The sequence below is a fragment of the Chenopodium album genome, chromosome 4, assembly GCF_948465745.1.
Source record: "Chenopodium album chromosome 4, dcCheAlbu1.1, whole genome shotgun sequence".
NCBI classification, from domain to species: domain Eukaryota; kingdom Viridiplantae; phylum Streptophyta; class Magnoliopsida; order Caryophyllales; family Amaranthaceae; genus Chenopodium; species Chenopodium album.
In genome coordinates this window covers 45,563,906-45,582,578 of record NC_137837.1, presented here as the reverse complement: position 1 = coordinate 45,582,578, position 18,673 = coordinate 45,563,906, and the positions used below count along the sequence as shown (strand labels likewise).

General features: G+C 37.5%; 1 non-coding gene across 1 annotated transcript; it reads right to left on the bottom strand.

Moving 5' to 3' along the window:
* Positions 1-18,234: 18,234 nt before the first annotated feature.
* LOC145629770 (small nucleolar RNA R71) lies at positions 18,235-18,341 on the bottom strand. The gene has a single exon (XR_014111918.1). It is a non-coding gene; the product is annotated as a small nucleolar RNA R71 (small nucleolar RNA).
* Positions 18,342-18,673: the final 332 nt, after the last annotated feature.

The window sequence follows — 18,673 nt, the reverse complement described above, 5'->3', positions numbered from 1 at the left end:
ATCGCATAATGTGCTGAGCAACATTTATATAATCATACAAAGCATATCGTGCTTAGCTCCTTGACCTATGAAACATTCATTATACAATACTCATAATCACTTCATTTATAACGTGCTTAGCTTCCAAAGCTAAGTGACGTTTATGATCGTTTCTTTACACCATATATGATGCTTAGCTCCATGACTTAAGTTAATTCATCTATCGTGTCACATGATGTAATTATCCTTAGACACTTGGCCTAAAATACAAAGATAAAGAGAAAGAAGAGAGGAGCGAAGGACGACATAGAAAAGAGAAGGAGATGGAAGATGAAATGGGAAGAGAAGAGGAGAGAGAGGGAGAACGGGGGATATGGAAGAGGAGAGAGAGAGAGAGAGCAGCGAAAATGAAAGAAAGAGGAGAGAGAATCAGGAAATGAAGGGAGGGGTGGGTGGCTACAAGCTTAAGTACGATTAGTTTAGGGTTTTTTTTTAAATAGTAAGCGGTTTGGGGTTGAACCGCTTGCCAATATATCTAATGGCAAGTGGTTCAACCCCTAACCGCTTGTCATTATATAAATTGGCAAGCAGTTCGCGCCAAAACCTCTTGCCATTTAATATTACAGTTTTTTTTAAAAAAAAAAAATTGGATAATTAGCAAGCAGATTTTTAAAACCGCTTGCCATTTGGGGCTTCCCATCACTCTTATTTTCTACTAGTGTAGCCTACCCAGCCTAAAGAGTCATCATCTTTGAATCTTCTCACATTTCTTTCCATCACCATGACCCTTGCAACTAGCCTTAGTATCACATTTACACACTTTACTCACACATCCATTACCATATCCATATCATCCTTCCCTTTAAGAACCCTTTATCAAGAAATCTTATTTCAACACTGTGCATGTTTCATCATCTTTCAAGACAACATTCATTAGAAGAAACATTGTATACTTTATTTGGTTCCTGACCTGAGAAATATTTATTGTTTCACGCATCGCATAATGTGCTGAGCAACATTTATATAATCATACAAAGCATATCGTGCTTAGCTCCTTGACCTATGAAACATTCATTATACAATACTCATAATCACTTCATTTATAACATGCTTAGCTTCCAAAGCTAAGTGACGTTTATGATCGTTTCTTTACACCATATATGATGCTTAGCTCCATGACTTAAGTTAATTCATCTATCGTGTCACATGATGTAATTATCCTTAGACACTTGGCCTAAGAACATGCATCATGCATACATTATTTTCAAGATCAGCAATTTAATCCATACGATTCATTTCGTCTTGCTCAAGGAGGAAGTTTAAAACTTCTTCCCTTTTTCATCTTTTTCTTTTGGGGAAGTCCAAAAACTCTTTCAAAATTTTTTATCGAGGGAAGTTCGAAAACAAAATTTCATTTTTCACGTTTTACTTTTTTCAGGAAAAAGTCAGTACCTTCCACTCGTCTCATGACAAAAATGACGGAAATTTTTGCTTTTACATTTTCTGTTGCTTGTGATCGCGCACACACACACCATATACACATACAACCACAAGTTATACACATGTCATGTTATCTCAAGTCCAGTTTGGTCAAGTTAGTTGGTCAAGTAAATCATAGTCTATACGAGTCCCTTAGCAAATTTTATTTTGCAGGCCCCATCTACAACCCCACGTTCGGGGACAAGTAGACCAAGTACAGCCCACGTTCGTGAAAGGAATAGTGTCCTTCGAATAAGTGTATTGTTCAGATAGTGGGTTCAAAATTATTAGAAAGCTAATATATTCAGTAAGGTCAAGTGATAAGAATGCTTGGGTGGAGGCCGCTTCCGATCAGTAATATTAATGCATAATTAATATTACAGCTTCATCTTCACTAAACCCTTCGGGTCACACCCAAGCAACGAGCAGAAACAATGAATTATTTCGGAAGGAATTAATGAGTCGACCGAGTGATATTTATTTAGACGTCAGAAATTCGAGCTTAGAGCGTCGAAATAAAGCGTCGGAAGTCGAGTCGAAAATACTAAAAGACGAGACTTGCAAATAGTAATAAATCAACATATTTCCCAAAATACCCCTAGCATCAGAGTGCCCCGAGAAATCCGAGTGCTAGGAGCACAATGTGTAGCATTGTGGCTAGCATGCGCACCAAGCCGAGCCTTAGCTGGCTAGTGCGTGCTAGCGCACCAATGCTAGCAGTTAAGGCACGCCACGGCACCAAGCAGCAGCAGCCCACACTTGGAGTGCGCAGCAGCCCGCAACTCATGGGTGCGGGTGGCTGGGCCGAGACCAAAGGAGGAATAAATGGGAAGCCAACTTGGGTTCCTTGATTCCCAAGTGGGAGAGGACATGTGGCGCAAGGTGAGGGAGAGTGTCGGGAGCAAGTTTGGTCCCCCATCTCCAAGTGGTCCTCACTTGCTCTCTCATGTATAGTTGACACTTGTTGATTTATTACTAGGTTGCTTATATAATTTTATTTTACCTTTAAAATAAAATGTGAAAATCTCACTATCCCACATTGATGGGAGAGACATTCATACTCTCATAATTTCCTATAAATACCCTAGTTAGGGCATTGGAAATGATGCTTGAGTATGAGTTAGAAAAGGGATCAATAGTAGTGAAAACCTTTGAACTCAAGAGTTGGAAAAGGTATCACATTTTGTGAAAGCCTTTGAACTCAATTACTCGGGTTTTATCGGTCGGGTCTTTCTAACCCCAAGATATTGGACCTAGTCGGTGATCGTTGTTGCGGGCGAATCATCGTTGGAGGCTTCATAAATTTCGAAGCTAGCTTTAATTTCAAGTAAGAGCCCAAGTGTTCGGGCGAAGCATGCTCCAAAGGTAATCGTTTTATCTTAATCTTGTTGTTAAGTTAATTATGTTAATGGTTTTATTTATTGCAAGTGCAGTCTTGTTTTTGGGTTTGTTTCCGCGGTGAGTCGGACTCACCAAACCCCAACAACGATATCGGAGCCTCGCTCGTTTATTTTTAAAATCATAATATTGTTCAAAGTATTTTTATGGCTTAATTTTTATGGTTTTAAGTTGCTAATTAGATTAGTAGCTCGTTTTATCCATTTTAACCTCGTATTAGAGCTGAATTCGGCTCTGAACCCAGATTTCGACCCAAAAATAGTGAACTTTGGGTGGAAAAGGCGTTCTGGAAATGGTTTTCCCTCTTAGAGCTCGGTTTTTAGCCAAAATAATGACCACAAATGCACTTTTCGAGGGGTTTTCGTTTTTACCAATAATTTTAAGTCTTTCTACTTGAAAGTTAATTTCTTATTTATGGTTGTTATGTAATTGGTTCTATACATATTTTATATGCAATTTTAAACCTCTTTAGGCATGATTACTTGGTGGTAATTTGTGTTTGAAGGCTTGATTTTTTTTTTTCACATAATTGCAAATTAATTGTGTTAAGTGTGAAATTGTTGTTCTTTGAGGCTTCTAAGTACTAAAGATTCAATCTTTAATTATGCTAAGTGATTGAAACTTTGAGTTACTAAATTCCATGAATTTTTGTTGAACTTTGTTGATTTAATCATTTTTTAGTTGATTGGAATCATAAAGTTTGAAAGTTGCGATAGAAATTTTTTTATCTTCATATTGGAAGATATAATTTTTCAAGGGTTCACAAGTATTAAAGTTGAAATCTTTATTGAACTTATGTTCATTTTTCCAACTCCCTTTTATTTTGTCAAGATCTCAAGATTAATTTAAATTGATTAAATTAATAGTGAGTAATTGCCCTCTTATTTTTGTTGCACCAAGTTAAACTAATTTTATTAAAGAATGGTTCTTGGAAGTAATTTTGGTTGAATGCACTTGGATGGATTTTATTTGAGTTAGACTTTCTTAATTTTCATTTTGCACATTACATTTGTTCTAAAAATAATTTAGAATTAATTATTAAGTCACGCGAAACTCGGGTTCAAAAACCCAAGAGTATGGCACGCAAACCAAGACAACACCCTTCGGCTAGTTGGGCTGATATGCAGCCTGCATGTGGCTGCCAGGGGCTGCTGCTTTGTGCGTGTGCATGGCTGGTGTGTCCGAGGCAGCAAGCAGCAGCGTGCCATAGCAGCATAGTTGTGCGCGCTAGCCGCTGCTTAGTGCGAGCTTGCTGCTCGTGTGCGGCTTGGTGCGGCAGTAGTGTGCGGGGGATGTGCTGCTTGGCTTGCGGCATGGTGCCCATAGCTAGCAAGCTTGTACGGCCTCGTGGCTTGTGTTCTTGCACGCCCTATAGAAGAGTCGATGCATATGCGGTATTCTAAGCTATGGGTGTGACACTTAGCATGGGTCACGGCTATGCACACCTCCCCTTAATTAGCACATATACCACATTTTTGAGGCAATATTAATACTTTGCATTTTAGCCGTTTTATTTATTTTAATTAATCTTGTTTATTTTGATTAAAATTTTGGAGGCCAGGCCTCGTTTTTTTATGAGCGGCATTTGCAAAATTTTATTTTGACAAATAATTGGGTTTTGCTGGTTTAATTGATTAGATTAATTAAGATGGATGCGGAATTTAGTGGGAGCTTCAAATATTTATTGCGCTTATTTACATAATCGATTAAAATAACTTTGATTAGTTTTAATTAGGCTTTTTAATTAGATTAACCACCTAGATTAGTTAATAGTTATCATGTGTTTATGCATTAGTACTTGTTTTTGTTGTAAAATGCATGGCCATTCACAAATATTTAATGGATGAATGGAATGTATATTCTCTCACAAGTTTTATAAAATGACAACTAGTGGGGCCTGATTAAGATAGAAAATACGGACTGCGATCCGTGATTTTTTTGTAAATCTAAATACGGTCAGCGTACCGTTGAGTTTTTTTGTACCTTAATATTTAGAATAGTCCCACTAGTAGAAAAATTGAAAAAGACACCGCTCAATGGCCACCGGTTTTTGAAAACCGGTGGCTTAAAAAATGGGCGGGATTAGGCATATGTACATTGCCACCGGTTCAAGCCGAACCGGTGGCATAAATGATAAAGGCCACCGGTTTTGAACCGGTGGCAATAATCAAATAATAAAAAAAAGAAAAGTCCACCATTCTCTTTTCCCTTCCTTTATATACCCTAACCCTAATATTCTCTCTCCTCTATCGCCTCTCCTGCTCTCCTCCTTCTCTCTATCTCCTTCTCTCCTTCGTTCTTACTCCCCAACTGATCTCCTTCTCGTCGCCCTTCGTCCTCTCTCCTCCGTTCCCCTCCTTCGTCCTCCATCAAATCCGCACTACACAGCCACCATCAACCACCGAAATCACCCAACTTCACCCGAAAAAAATCCATTACCCACGAAATCACCACCACGCCACCACCACACTAGCAACACCAACATCAACAACACCGTCAGATCTACATCATCAACACCAATTTTCGCTCTTTTTCGCAGTTTTTGGGTTTGATATTTCGAGGTTACGGTTTTTGGGTTTAATTGATTTTGTAATTGCTATGTTTAATTGATTTTGGAATTTTCTGGGTTTAATTGATGAGTGTTGATGGGTCTATGTTTCTGGGTTTAATTTGATTATTCAAGGGTTTCTGGGTTTATGTTTAATTCGAAATTGCATGAGTGTTCTGGATTTTTTTTTAATATTTTTTTTTTAATTTTTTTTCGTGTTTTTTGTGAGTTTTTATTTATTAATTTTAATCTTGGTGTTCTGATTTTTGAAATTGTACGAGTATTCTGGTGAAATTGCATGCGTTTTTTTAAGTTTTTTTGTTTTATTTTGAGTTTTCTGTTTTTTTTTTTCGGGGATTTCTGGGTTAATTTTTTTTTTTTTTTAATTATTAATTTGAGTTTTCTAGGTAGATAATGCATTTTTTTTTTTAGTTCTTGAGTTTTATTAATTTTGGTGTTTTAATTGATACAGGTATTAGATTATGACTCCACGAAGAATCAAGATGTTTGTATACCTTTCCTCTCCAGCAGCATTGGGAGAACTTCACTACACTTCGTTCCTTATTGCTTGCCCTGCTGCTCAAGATGTTGATTTTGGAATATTGTTTTAGAACTTAATTTTATTTTTTTTGTTTCTGATGTTGTAATTTTATTTATTTATTAATTTATTTTTATGTTGTAATTTTTTTTTATTTTGGTATTGTACAATAACAATTTAATGATAATTATATTTTGGATTATATTTCGGTTGATTTCGATGTTGTGTTTCTTACCTAATTACATTGAATCATTGGAGTATATTTCAAGTGGAAAAAACAAAACAAAAAAAAAATATATATATATATTTACATGCACATTGCCACCGGTTAACCGGTGGCATTTATATATAATACCAAAAAAAAAAAAACGCTGGAAGGGTTATTGCCACCGGGTAACCGGTGGAAATACTTATTTTTGCCACCGGTTTTGAACCGGTGGCCTTTGCTTCGGAGTATTGCCACCCCCCAAATGACCACCGGTTCAAAACCGGTGGCATTGGGGGGTTTTGAACCGGTGGCCAATTCATATTTTCGCCTAGTGGTCCTAATCGTAGATACTAGTAGGTGTATAATTTTTTCAAGTCTTGAAGACGGAGGTTCTTGGAAGGCAAAGCCATGAAGTTGCAAAAGAAGACCTTTTGAAGACTTGATGAATTCAAGGGGTCATGCTAGTTGCCAATATGCATCAAAATTCTTATGCTTTACATATTTATGATCATTTATATATGAATTATATGTTAGATGCATATTTAAGATTTCAAATGTTGCGATGATTAATTAAGTTCACTTAAATCAACCAACATAGAAACCTTAGGTCCTTAAATATTGAGTAAAATTGTCATTCCAAAACAAAACTTATCGACCTATTGAGAGTAGTGATGGGATATGCCAAACCAAGGCATCACTACTGCTCCCTAGACTCATAAAACATACCGGGTATGCAAGTTGGTTTTGGTTGTACTCAACGATATGAGTGATGGAGTCCTAACATTTCGTGGCAAAGTGGATAAATTGTTGAGAGAGAATTAGATGCGGAAATTTATTCAACCAAGAGTGGCTTGGAGCCATTAGCAAAGCGTTGCTTACCTTGGGAGATTGAGTGCTAAGACAAGCCAAAGCATGCTTAGCCACTCTTTGTTTCCTTGGATCTTGGAATCGACTTATTTTCACTAAAATGGGATAACTTTAAGTGTGAGTAAGACGTTAAATAAGTTTGAAATATGCGTATATTAAAATTCAGTCTTATTTAAGTATTAGGAATGGTTTTTCATAAAAATTCTTTCAATTGTAGAATCATGTCTTCAACTGTCGAGAACAATCTAATATTCCCAGATCTTCCCGAGAAGTTACCATTTAGCTTGAATTTTGTAAACTTCAAGGAATCAGAGGAAGAACTCCGTTTGACCCTCCGCAATTGCTACCTAGAGCATATCTTGGATACACCTATTCGGAGTTTCTACTAAAAAGGGGTTATGAGCGATGAGGCTCATGAGGAGTGGAGTTATGACTGCAAGAGAGTCTCTCGACTCATGGCAAACTCCATTCCAGAACAGTGGAAGAAGAAATTCTCCAACTACCTTCCGGATGTACTCCTCAAGGCTCTAAAAGATGTGGTCAATCTGAGGGTTACAAAGAGCGACAGGGGCAACTATGACGGACTTGTGGAAGAAGTAACTAGGTCACTATCTAACATGAGGATCAAGCCACCGCAAGATGGGTGCCTTAGCAAAGAGAGGCAATAAGTATGGGCTAGGGTCTATAGTGCAAGACTTAGACCCGGGATGCCACTTCAAGCCCATGTGCAAAAGATGACAAGGTTATTTAACCATCTGTAATTGATTAGTAGACTGGTGGAGGATGAGCAAGTGGCTCATATGCTTTTAAGCTCACTCTGCTCGGGGTACGTTGCAATCAATATGAGACTTACCAACAATCGTAACAAACTGTCCTATAAGGAAGTTGTCCAAGAAGTCCAGAAAACCTATTCCTGCAAGGCGGCTAAGTTTTCTCTAAGGCCCAAGAAGAAGGAGTTCAAGAACAAGACTAAGATGCGGTACTTCTATTATAGTAAGCAAGGTCACTACAAACGATAATGCAGCGAGCATCTGGAAGATGAGGCAAGAGGAAAAGAAGCCTCAATCTCAGGTATCATCTTGACACTTGAATACAAGCAATTTGTAAGGTATTAGATATCGGAAAATTGACTCACTTTATGCTCCTATTTCAGGAACAAAGTGAACGACGCTTTTCAAGTGGACATGAGTGCACAAGTGGAAGATGAAGATAACCTATCAAAAGAAAGCTTGTAATCTCATGTATTTTGTCTAAATTCTATAACTTGTTGAGTTTTATCTACCATACTTTGATCATGTGACGTTGGACGTTATTTTAACCTTGATTACAAGACTTCTGTTTCATGTCTTGTTTATATTTCTGGAAATGGAACTTTTGTGATTTTAGAAAAATTGTTTATTATGATACCAAAACAGCTAAGACCATGGAGTCGAATCAATTTTACTTGTGGCATTGTCGTCTTGGCCACATTAACATCAAACGCATCAAGAAGCTTCTTCAAGAAGGCGTTCTTGACTTTTTTGATTTAGAATCTTTTGAGAATTGCGAAGGATGTTTATTAGGTAAGATGATAAAGTAGCCATTCTCCAAGTTGGGAGAAAGAGCAGGTGACTTATTAGGTCTAATACATACCAATGTATGTGGACCAATGAGCTCCGCCACAAGAAACGGACATCGATATTTCATCACTTTCACAGACGACTATAGTAGATATGGCTATGTCTACCTAATGTCGCACAAATCTGAATCGTTTGAAAAGTTCAAAGAATTTTTGAGTGAAGTGGGAAATCAACTTGGCAAGAAAATCAAAGCCCTTCGATTGGATCGAGGTGGTGAATAATTGAGCCAAGAATTCGATGACCATCTGAAAGATCATGGTATACTTTCAGAGCCGACACCTCTAGGAACTCCAAAATGGAACGGAGTATCCGAACGGAGAAATCGAACTTTGTTAGACATGATACGATCAACCATGGGTCTTAGTGATCTCTATCTCTTTATGGGGACAGGCATTTTTAACTGCGGCACTAACACTGAACTGTGCTCCATTGAAAGCTGTAGATTAGACTCTATACGAGTTATGGACGAACAAACCTCCTAGGTTGACTTTTCTAAAGATATGGGAATGCGAAGCATATGTCAAGAGATTGATTTCTGACAAACGTCATCCCAAATCTGATAAGGTTTACATTGTGGGTTACCCAAAAGAAACCAAAGGGTATTACTTGTACAACAAATCGGAGAACAAAGTGTTTGTTGCTCACGATGGTGTCTTTTTGGAGAAGGAGCACCTATCTAAAATGACAAGTGGGAGGAAAATCGAACTCGACGAAGTTCGTGAGGATGAACAACAAAATCAAAATGACAGTCAAAGTGCTCAAGCAGCATCTGTTCACGAAGGTCAAAATGAATAAAATATTCAAAGTCAAACCGACAATGCAAATGCTCAGTCCATTACCCTGCGTAGGTCTCAAAGGATGAGATCTCAACCTAATAGATATCTTGGATTGTTTTTAACCGAGAATTAGGACATCCTAATCATGGATGGAGATAAACCGGCAACCTACAAGCAAGGGATGGTAAGCACCGACTATACTTAATGGCAAGAGGCCATGAGATCTAAAATGGATTCCATGTTTGAAAATCAAGTATGGGACTTGGTTGACTTACCCGAAGGCTACATACCTATCGGATGTAAGTGGATTTTCAAATTGAAAACCAACAAAGATGAAAATGTATTCATTAACAAAGTTAGAATGGTAGCAAAAGGTTATAGGCAAGTTCATGGTATTGATTACGATGAAACCTTTTCTCCAGTCGCAATGCTTAAATCCGTTCAGATCCTCCTAGCGATTGTTGCATATTACAATTATGAAATATGGCAGATGGACGTTAAAATCGCCTTCCTAAATAGCGTTTTTGAAGAAACTGTGTATATGACACAGCCTGAAGGTTTTGTCGACCAAAACAACGTTGGAAAAGTATGCAAGCTTAAGAAATCCATATATGGATTAAAGCAAGCAAGCAAAAGTTGGAATCTGCGATTTGATGAATTTATTAGTAAGTTTGGTTTTATCAAGAATCCAGATGTCTCTTGTGTTTACAAGAAGGTCAGTGGGAGTGACATCGCCTTCCTAGTCTTATATGTCGATCACATTTTGCTCATTGGAAACAGCAATCCATTGTTAGAGTATGTAAAGGCTTGGCTCGGAAAATGTTTTTCAATGAAAGAATTGGGAGAGGCTCAGTACATACTAGGCATAAAGATCTATAGGGATAGATGAAAAAGGATGATATGATTGAGTCAAAGTACTTATATTAAAAGGTACTATCTTGATTCTTCATGGAAGGAGCCAAGAGAGGCCACCTACCCATGTCGCATGGCATAAGCCTAACTAAGAAGTAGTGTCCAAAGATACCTGATGAGCGAGAAAGCATGTATCAGATTCCATATGCTTCGCTAATTGGATCAATCATATTTTCCATGATATGTACTAGGCCTGATGTGTCGTATGCCTTGAGCGCTACGATCCGATACCAATCAGATCCAGGAGAGGCGCATTGGACTGCGGCCAAGAATATCCTAAAGTACATGAAAAGGAACAAGGATAAATTCTCGGTCTATGGTGGCAGAGATGAATTAGTTGTTGAGGGTTATACCGACGCAAGCTTCCAAACAGACAGAGACGACTTCAAGTCATAGTCTGGGTACATATTATGTCCCAATGGAGGAGCATTAACTTAGAAGAGTGCTAAGCAAAGCACAACTGCAGATGCTACAACTGAAGCCGAATACTTGGCAGCATCTGAGGAAGCTAAGGAGGCAGTTTGGATTCGCAAGTTCATTGGTGAGCTTTGTGTTATACCCTCCATCAAGGGACCAATAGATCTCTATTGTGACAACAATGGAGCTATTGCTCAGGCCAGAGAGCCAAGAGAACATCAGAAAGTAAAACATGTCAAGCAGCGGTTTCACATGATTCGAGAATGGAAATCAGAAGGTGAAATCAGAATTTTAAAGTTAGAACGGATGACAATGTAGCCGATCCACTAACTAAACCTACCTTTGCCTCAAGTGAAGCACAACAAGCACGTTGAGGCAATGGGAATCAGGAACATCGAAGAATGGCTTTGATATCCTTATTTTAGTGATCTAATTTATTTTGGGCAATTTTAATGTAAAGCACTATGATGAACCATTCAGTTTTTGAGTAATTAAATTTTTCATGCAATTTAAATCACTCCGTTGACTATTTAATTGTGGTTTAGAATTAAATAATGAGTCCATTCGATTCTTGGAATATTAAAAATAGGGTATCAAGACCAGTCTTGGTAAGGAAACACCTATTAAGTGAGCATTGAATATTATAATCGATAATTATCCCTAATCGAGGTCATTTAAATGATGGACGATTAATGACCAGGTGAGATTAGTGTGTAGTTTGATTTATAGCACCGTTTCTTGTGCTACAAGGACATGAACGTCATGAATCATTTGCATAGGTATTGGTTCATAACCATACTAGATTGACCAATGAGAATACTTTAAGAGATTAAAAATTGTCATAAGTATACTTCTCATTATTGCTATCGGAACCTTTTTCCTTGACAATGAGTATTGTGAGCTTTCTTGTTTGCATACTAGTCCGCTTTGATTATTGTCAAACGTCTGCTGTAATAGGGGATTATAATGGCATCACTCGGACAGCTAGGTTCTCTCAGTAAGAGAAGAGACATTACAAGACTGGAAATGCCCCCTACTAAAAATAGGGAAGATGTCTTTGTTGTTTACAAGGCCTCTCGTAGAGCGAGACTGTAAAAATGCATGGTCGTGCTCGGATGGATTTTAGAAATCATATGTCTATTGATAGTCGGACTCGAAATCGAGAAACACTTCTGGACGTAATAAGGATGACAAATAAATCTTACCTTATAGTTCATGAAAAGGCATTAAGTGACATAGGAAAAAGGTTATACACCAAAAGCACACTTGTCCGGAAGAATGACGAGGGGTGGAACTAAATTGTTGAAACTAATTCTCCCTCGATCAAACAAAATTTGTAAACACTTAATAAACCTATATACAAGTATAGAGGCAAGTCAAAGGTCGAACCTAATGTTCAAGCGCTCTCAATTATGCGCCTAAGCTAGGTCGAAGAAAAAGATAAAAGGAGAACACTAACAACTAACAAACAAAAAACCAAACAAATAAAGCACTAGGAACGGGGATCAACAAGTAATCATGACAATTGTAGCAACTCGGGAACAATATGCAAATCAATGGTTGTGAAGACTAATGGCAAGCTCAATCAAAAGAGTCAACAAGCTATATCCTAGAGGTCAAACTAGCACCAACTACGAGAGATTCTAACTAGGAGCATCACTCATCAAGCTCAATCGACAATTGCAATTCCTAAATCAATGGTCCGTATCATTAGAAACTACAATGCCATCTAGCATAATTCTCAAGGCCTAATAGAATAATAAACATGCAAACTTCCATTAATCACTTTAATCTCAAAAATTAATCAACACAATCCCCAAATTAAATACAATCAATCAATCATACAAGTTTCACCTAATTCCTAGCAAACAACTACTCTAACATCATCATCAAATCCACTAACAACTAAGGAAATCAAGAATCAACAATACATGAAGAACAACTACACTAATCAACAATCAAACATCAAAATCAAACCAAACAAATAAGAAATCGAACAAAGCAATAAAATGAGATAGAGTTAAGAATTCTCATTGATAATAGAGAAGATCTCCACACAATTGTCATCATTGAATCTTCAATCTCTCAATCACCATTGAAAATCCTCACTTTCTCTCTCTGAAATCTACTCCTAAACTAACCCTAGAACTAGAGAGAGATTCTCTCAATTAAGCTAAGAATATGATCTAAATCTAAAATGAAACTTATTCTAAACTTGCCCCAAAAATCGGGTTTAAAAAGGTATTTATAAAGGCACGGATACAAAAACCGAGAAAACAAATACGCAAGAAGGCGCGCCCGTGCTGCATGGAAGGCACGCCCGTGCAGCAGTGGTGGCGCGCCCGTGCCAAAGGGTGGTGCGCCCTCGCGCATGCTTGTAGCACGCCCGCGCCCGTGCCTTGCGCGCTCGCGCATCTCTGGGATTCTTCGATCTTCTCGCGGCTTCGTGCATTCGCTAAGGTCTTCGAATGAACGCACAATCTTGATGATGATGAACACTAAGTGAGGTAGTTCCAAAAGCACATGATTATGGGTTCAACACCCCATATTCATGAGAGCACGGCTTAAGAGCGCAAGAGCTAGAACTTGGAGAATCCATTTCCTTGTATCTTGAGCTTTCCAATTGCCATGAGCTTGCTCCAAAAGCTTCCTCCACCTTAGTAAATCACCAATATCAAGACCCGAGCCTCGTACAATACCTACAACCACGAAAATAGAGCAAATAAAGGAGAAAAGACTAGAAAAAACATAGAAATGCATAAAAGCTACAAAATAAGAGAGGAAAGGTAAGACTAAGACCAAAAGCATAAAACTAAGCATTTATTATGCATGAAATCCATGAAAAGAAGGTAAAAACAACCTAAATGCTCATCAAATGGGTGCCATTTATGACACCCATCAAATACCCCCAAGCTTACCTTTTGCTCGTCCTCGAGCAAAATAAAACCAAGGGAGAAATGATGAGCTTATCCAAGCAAACAAAAAGAAGGAAGAGACAATAATATGCACTAACTCACTTTCGTAGGAATGACGGTCAATTTTAGCAGCTAAAGACAATCCATTTAAACCCTTAGATTGCCCTAGAGGACGAGTGATGCTCTCGTAAAGGTTTCCTAAGAGATTAACCTATAACTCTCGTAATAATACAAACAAGGAAAATCATGATAAAGAAACCAAAATACAAGAAAAGAAAACAAATATTCATGAAAGGACTTTTCCAAATGTACAGGCACAAATGAATGCAAATCTTTCTAAACAAGTAAGGGAGTGCACGTATCAAGATACCCGAGGTTAATTGAAACATAAATATGCTAAGTATAGGAACTAGAGAAACGCAATCTACTTTCATCCTAAACGGTCTTACCGCGTTCTCCCTACTAGTCTAATATCTTCCCCTAGTGAGCATCTCAAATGTTCCACGAAGGAACCAGAAAAAGAGATAATTTTTGGCTACTCGACGTGTTGACAATGCATCCCCTTTCCTTTGGCTTTGACTCATAATGCCCTCCCCCGATATATGACTCAACCTCTAGGTCGAAAGGTCTTTCCCAATGGTTGTAACGTAAGGGCAAAAAGGGTGAGGGTAGGCTTAAAATTATAAAATTTGGCGGTATTCCTAATTAGTGAAGCAAAGGGTGAACAATCCTCAACACCATAATCAAGTATCACCAAACAAAAAGAGACCAACACCCCCAAGCTTATTCAAAGCTATATCCACAAGCATATATACAAAAAGCGTAAACGCTTCTCCCCCAAGCTTAAAGGAAGAATTGTCCTCAATGCTTGAAAAGGGGAAAAGAATCACATCAAAATATTTTTTTTATTTTTCTTATTTTCATTTCTTTTTTTTTTATTTTCATTTCTTTCAAAGCAATTGTCCGTGCCTCTTTAACTTAGGACGGCTTTTACAATTTTTCATTTGTTTTGTCCTTGCCTTTTTTTTTTATAGTTTGGACGGCTTATTAATTTATTCATTTGCCATTATTTACACAAATATACAAAACACAAGCTTGCTTACAAATATGAACCAATATCCAAACTCATATACCACATACTCTAATAAAATGATCATTTGCTTCACAAAAACCAAAAAAGGAATAAAAATGAAACAAAGGCTCAAAATTCTACAGATGTGGCTTGAAAAGAAGGGAAAAGGCTCAAATGGTTAGCAAGAAGGCAAATTTAAACCCAATGAACTAAAAAGAAAGAAAATTAACCTAGAAAAGAAAATTTACCACCCCGAAAAGATGCCTTTTTCCTCCCTAGATGGCTCGGTCTCTAGTTTGAGAATTATGAGTCGAGATTAAAGATTAGGTCCGCAATAGTCAAGGATTCATGTCGCTCATGCAATTATAAGTTGAAGGCTTAAAAATAATGAAACTCATGGATGTAGCAAAAACTCACTATTGGTGTCAATTCGACTATAGGAAGCAACTACCAACATGCCACAAACAAGTAGAATCCGGTTTCATGGTCCCACTAGTTCTAAACAACTACATTAGCATGCTTTATCCTAGAATCAACCAAGCGTACTCTCAAATCGTGCACATCGTTACCATGTATGAATAAAAGCATTCAATTATACAAGTCCAAAAGTATTATGTCCAAAGCAAGAACAAAAGAAAAACAAATTGCAAATTTTCCTTGATAGAAACAAAAATCGTTTTGTAGTTTTTTTTTTTTATTTCTATTTCAAAATAAAAACATGGAAATGCATATACAAAGGGGCAAAGTATATATGAATCAAAATCCTACCAAACATGATAGAAAACCCTCTCCCAGGCTTGAATGAGACATTACACTCAAACATAAATGAAATAATGGGGAGGGGAAAACAAGGAGATCAATTTAATCAAGCCAACATATGTCCAACAAGTCCTCATCCACTTTAGAAAGAGCAAGGAAGGATATCGCCGGATATTAGGTGGGTGTAAATACCCGCAAATGACCCAATTAAACCTTTCAAAACTCATTTCCTCAAGAATTGAATCTTGCCTTCCATATGCTAGCAAACATAGGAGTCAAACTTCCTTGATTATTGATCCAAATCGAAGCACCAAACTATATCAAGTCATGTACCTAGCAAAAGGCACACAAATATTTCCATGAGATAAAATATGTTCTAAAACTAAAAGAAAATGAAAGCAATAAAACACGGGTTACTTCCCGAGAAAGGCTTACTTAAGATCCAAGCTTGAATGCTCTAGAAAATAATAATTCAATGCACGTAAGAGCTTGTCAAATGCACTACTACACATTTCATATGAAAGCAAGTATGCACATGACAAAAATAAGGCATGCACCAAGCTTAGTGCACACATATGAGGAGAGAGATGCCAAGAAAAGGAAGAAGAATCAAAAGAAAATTCAACAAAATAAGAAAAGGAAAAAGAAGAATACGAAGAAGGCAAACTCTCCTCACAATATTTTTGGGTGGCAACATCACCCTTTTCCTCAATTAGGGACAAATGAGCCACATACAAATCACCATAGACAAGGGGGTCCCCAATAGGCTCATTGACAAAGGAAGAGAGGGATATAGGAGTGTAAGGGATATGGTTGAATCTTCTTGAAAAAAGGGTATGAGAAAAGGGAAAAAGGGTAGCTACTTGATATGTCTATTTTATATAGTGTTTCACCCCCGTCCCGTGGTGATTATTAGTAGTGTTTTTGGCTCTTTCGGGCCACTTTTATTACTAATTTGTGTGTTCTAGTGTTTTCGTGGTTTTGGTTGTATTTTACAGGAAATTGCACTCTTGGAGCATTTTCCCGGGCCTTATTGGATCGACTACGGAAGCTAGAAGGACACGACCACTTTTGAAGTCCAAGCCTCGAAGATGAAGACCGGGCCCGATCGGGAAAGCATATGCCCGATCAGGCGGGCCCGATCGGGCGGCCCTTCGCCCGATCGGGCGCGTGTTTTTCCTAGAGTCTGATTAAGTTTAGTTTAATTCTTGTTTTAGGAGAAGTTTATATACGTTTTTGTACGGAATAATTACGGACCTCTTTCTCTTAGACTTTCTCTCTCTACTTAGTATTTTTCTCTCTCTTAAATTCTCTCTAAACTTTTGTTCTTAATACTTCCTTTAATTCCAGATTTATTCTTGGTACAATTTCGTCCCTTTTAATTTCAGCTATTTTAATTGCTTTCTTGATTATGCTTTTAATTATTTACTTGATTGGCTTAGTTATGATGATTAGTGAGTAGTTCCATTCTAGGGTTTATGGGGATCCATAATTAATATGAAGGGATAGTTTGTTATTATTGATTATTGATATTGCATGATAATTTCCTATTGAACTGTTTTAATTCTTTGCAATTAGATTATGAATCGAGCAGATGTAATTTGATTGTGAATGTTTAGCAATATTATTGAATTGATGAATCGAGCAGATGTTGATTTAATATTAAAGGCTAATTTTAATAGGAACTTAGGTCTAGTAAATTGCGAGAGCCTGTTAGGTCTATGTTGATTAATAAATTGCGAGAGCCTGTTAATCATGTTATCTGTGCATTGTTAATTATCAATTACTTCGTTCTATCCCGGAATATTAATTATTGGTGAACCTGTGACCCTAGGCTTCCTTATTATTGTTTTTTTTCTCCCTAAACTTATTCTTCGTAGTATAGAATTCATACTTAAAAATATTGGTTACTTAGATAATTTAGATTATAATAATTAATTAGAATTAAAAAGACCTGTTTCCCTGTGGAGTTCGACCCTACTTCCCTATCTACTGTAGTTAGTGATTTAGGTAATTATTTTTTATTAGGGGATACGACTTTACCCTGTCAAAATTTGGCGCCGTTGCCGGGGAGACGGTTTTATTTTTATTTTCTGATTATATTTTTGTAGTCTAGATTATCCCCCCTTTTGCCTCAGAGAACATTAGTTCTTTGAGGCAAATCTCATATTTGTCTTTAGTTCTTTGTTTATGCCCAGGTGTTCTAGATCAGGTGACATCCCTTTTGATCCTGAGATCGAGCGTTCTTTTCATAGGCAAAGGAGACTCTGTAGACAAATTCTGGCGGGTTCTGAGGAGGAAACAATCGAAGAGATCCTCCCCTTGATTCTAGTGATATAGATATTCCTTCAGATTCAGAATCAGAGATGACGGCCCAGAAGAAACTCAGTGATTATTCGCAACCGAAGCTCACAGATTTCCCGCACCTTACTCCTACTCCGGCTCTAGATGGAGTTCAATTTGAGATCAAGCCCCAATTTATCACTATGATAGAGAGGAAGCAGTTCAGCGGAGCTAAGGGTGAAGATCCTAATCTTCACATCGCAGATTTCTGCCAATATTGTAACACCATTAGACAAGTCGGGGTTACGCAGGACTAAATCAGGGAGATTCTTTTTCCCTTTTCATTATGTGGAAAAGCAAAATTATGGTTTAATGGTTTGAATAGAATTGCACTTGGTATTACTGACTGGGAAACTCTTGCTTTGAATTTCTATAATAAATATTATCCTGCAGAGAGAACAGCGGTGCTAAGAAGTGTTATTCAGAACTTCGCTCAAGAGGCCGATGAAACATTATATGAGGCTTGGGAGAGGTTCAAGGATCTACAGAGAGAGTGCCCCCACCACAATCTAGCACAATGGCAATTGATCCAAGCATTCTATAATGGACTTGGAAATTCTTCTAGATCAGTACTAGATTTGGCAGCTAGTGGGAGGTTTATGAATTTAAATGTGGATGATGCAGGACAGGTTATCGAAGACATGGAAATACACAATTCCCAATATGGGAATCCGAGGGGGTTTGCAAATAAGGGAAAACATAATGTCGATTCCGTATCCTTTTTGCAAGCTCAATTAACATCTATTTGTCAAAAATTAGATAATCTTACTGCTGCTCCTAAATCTGTAGCTAATATTTCTGCTGTTGCTAACCATGAAGCTTTTTGTGAAAATTGTGGAATCG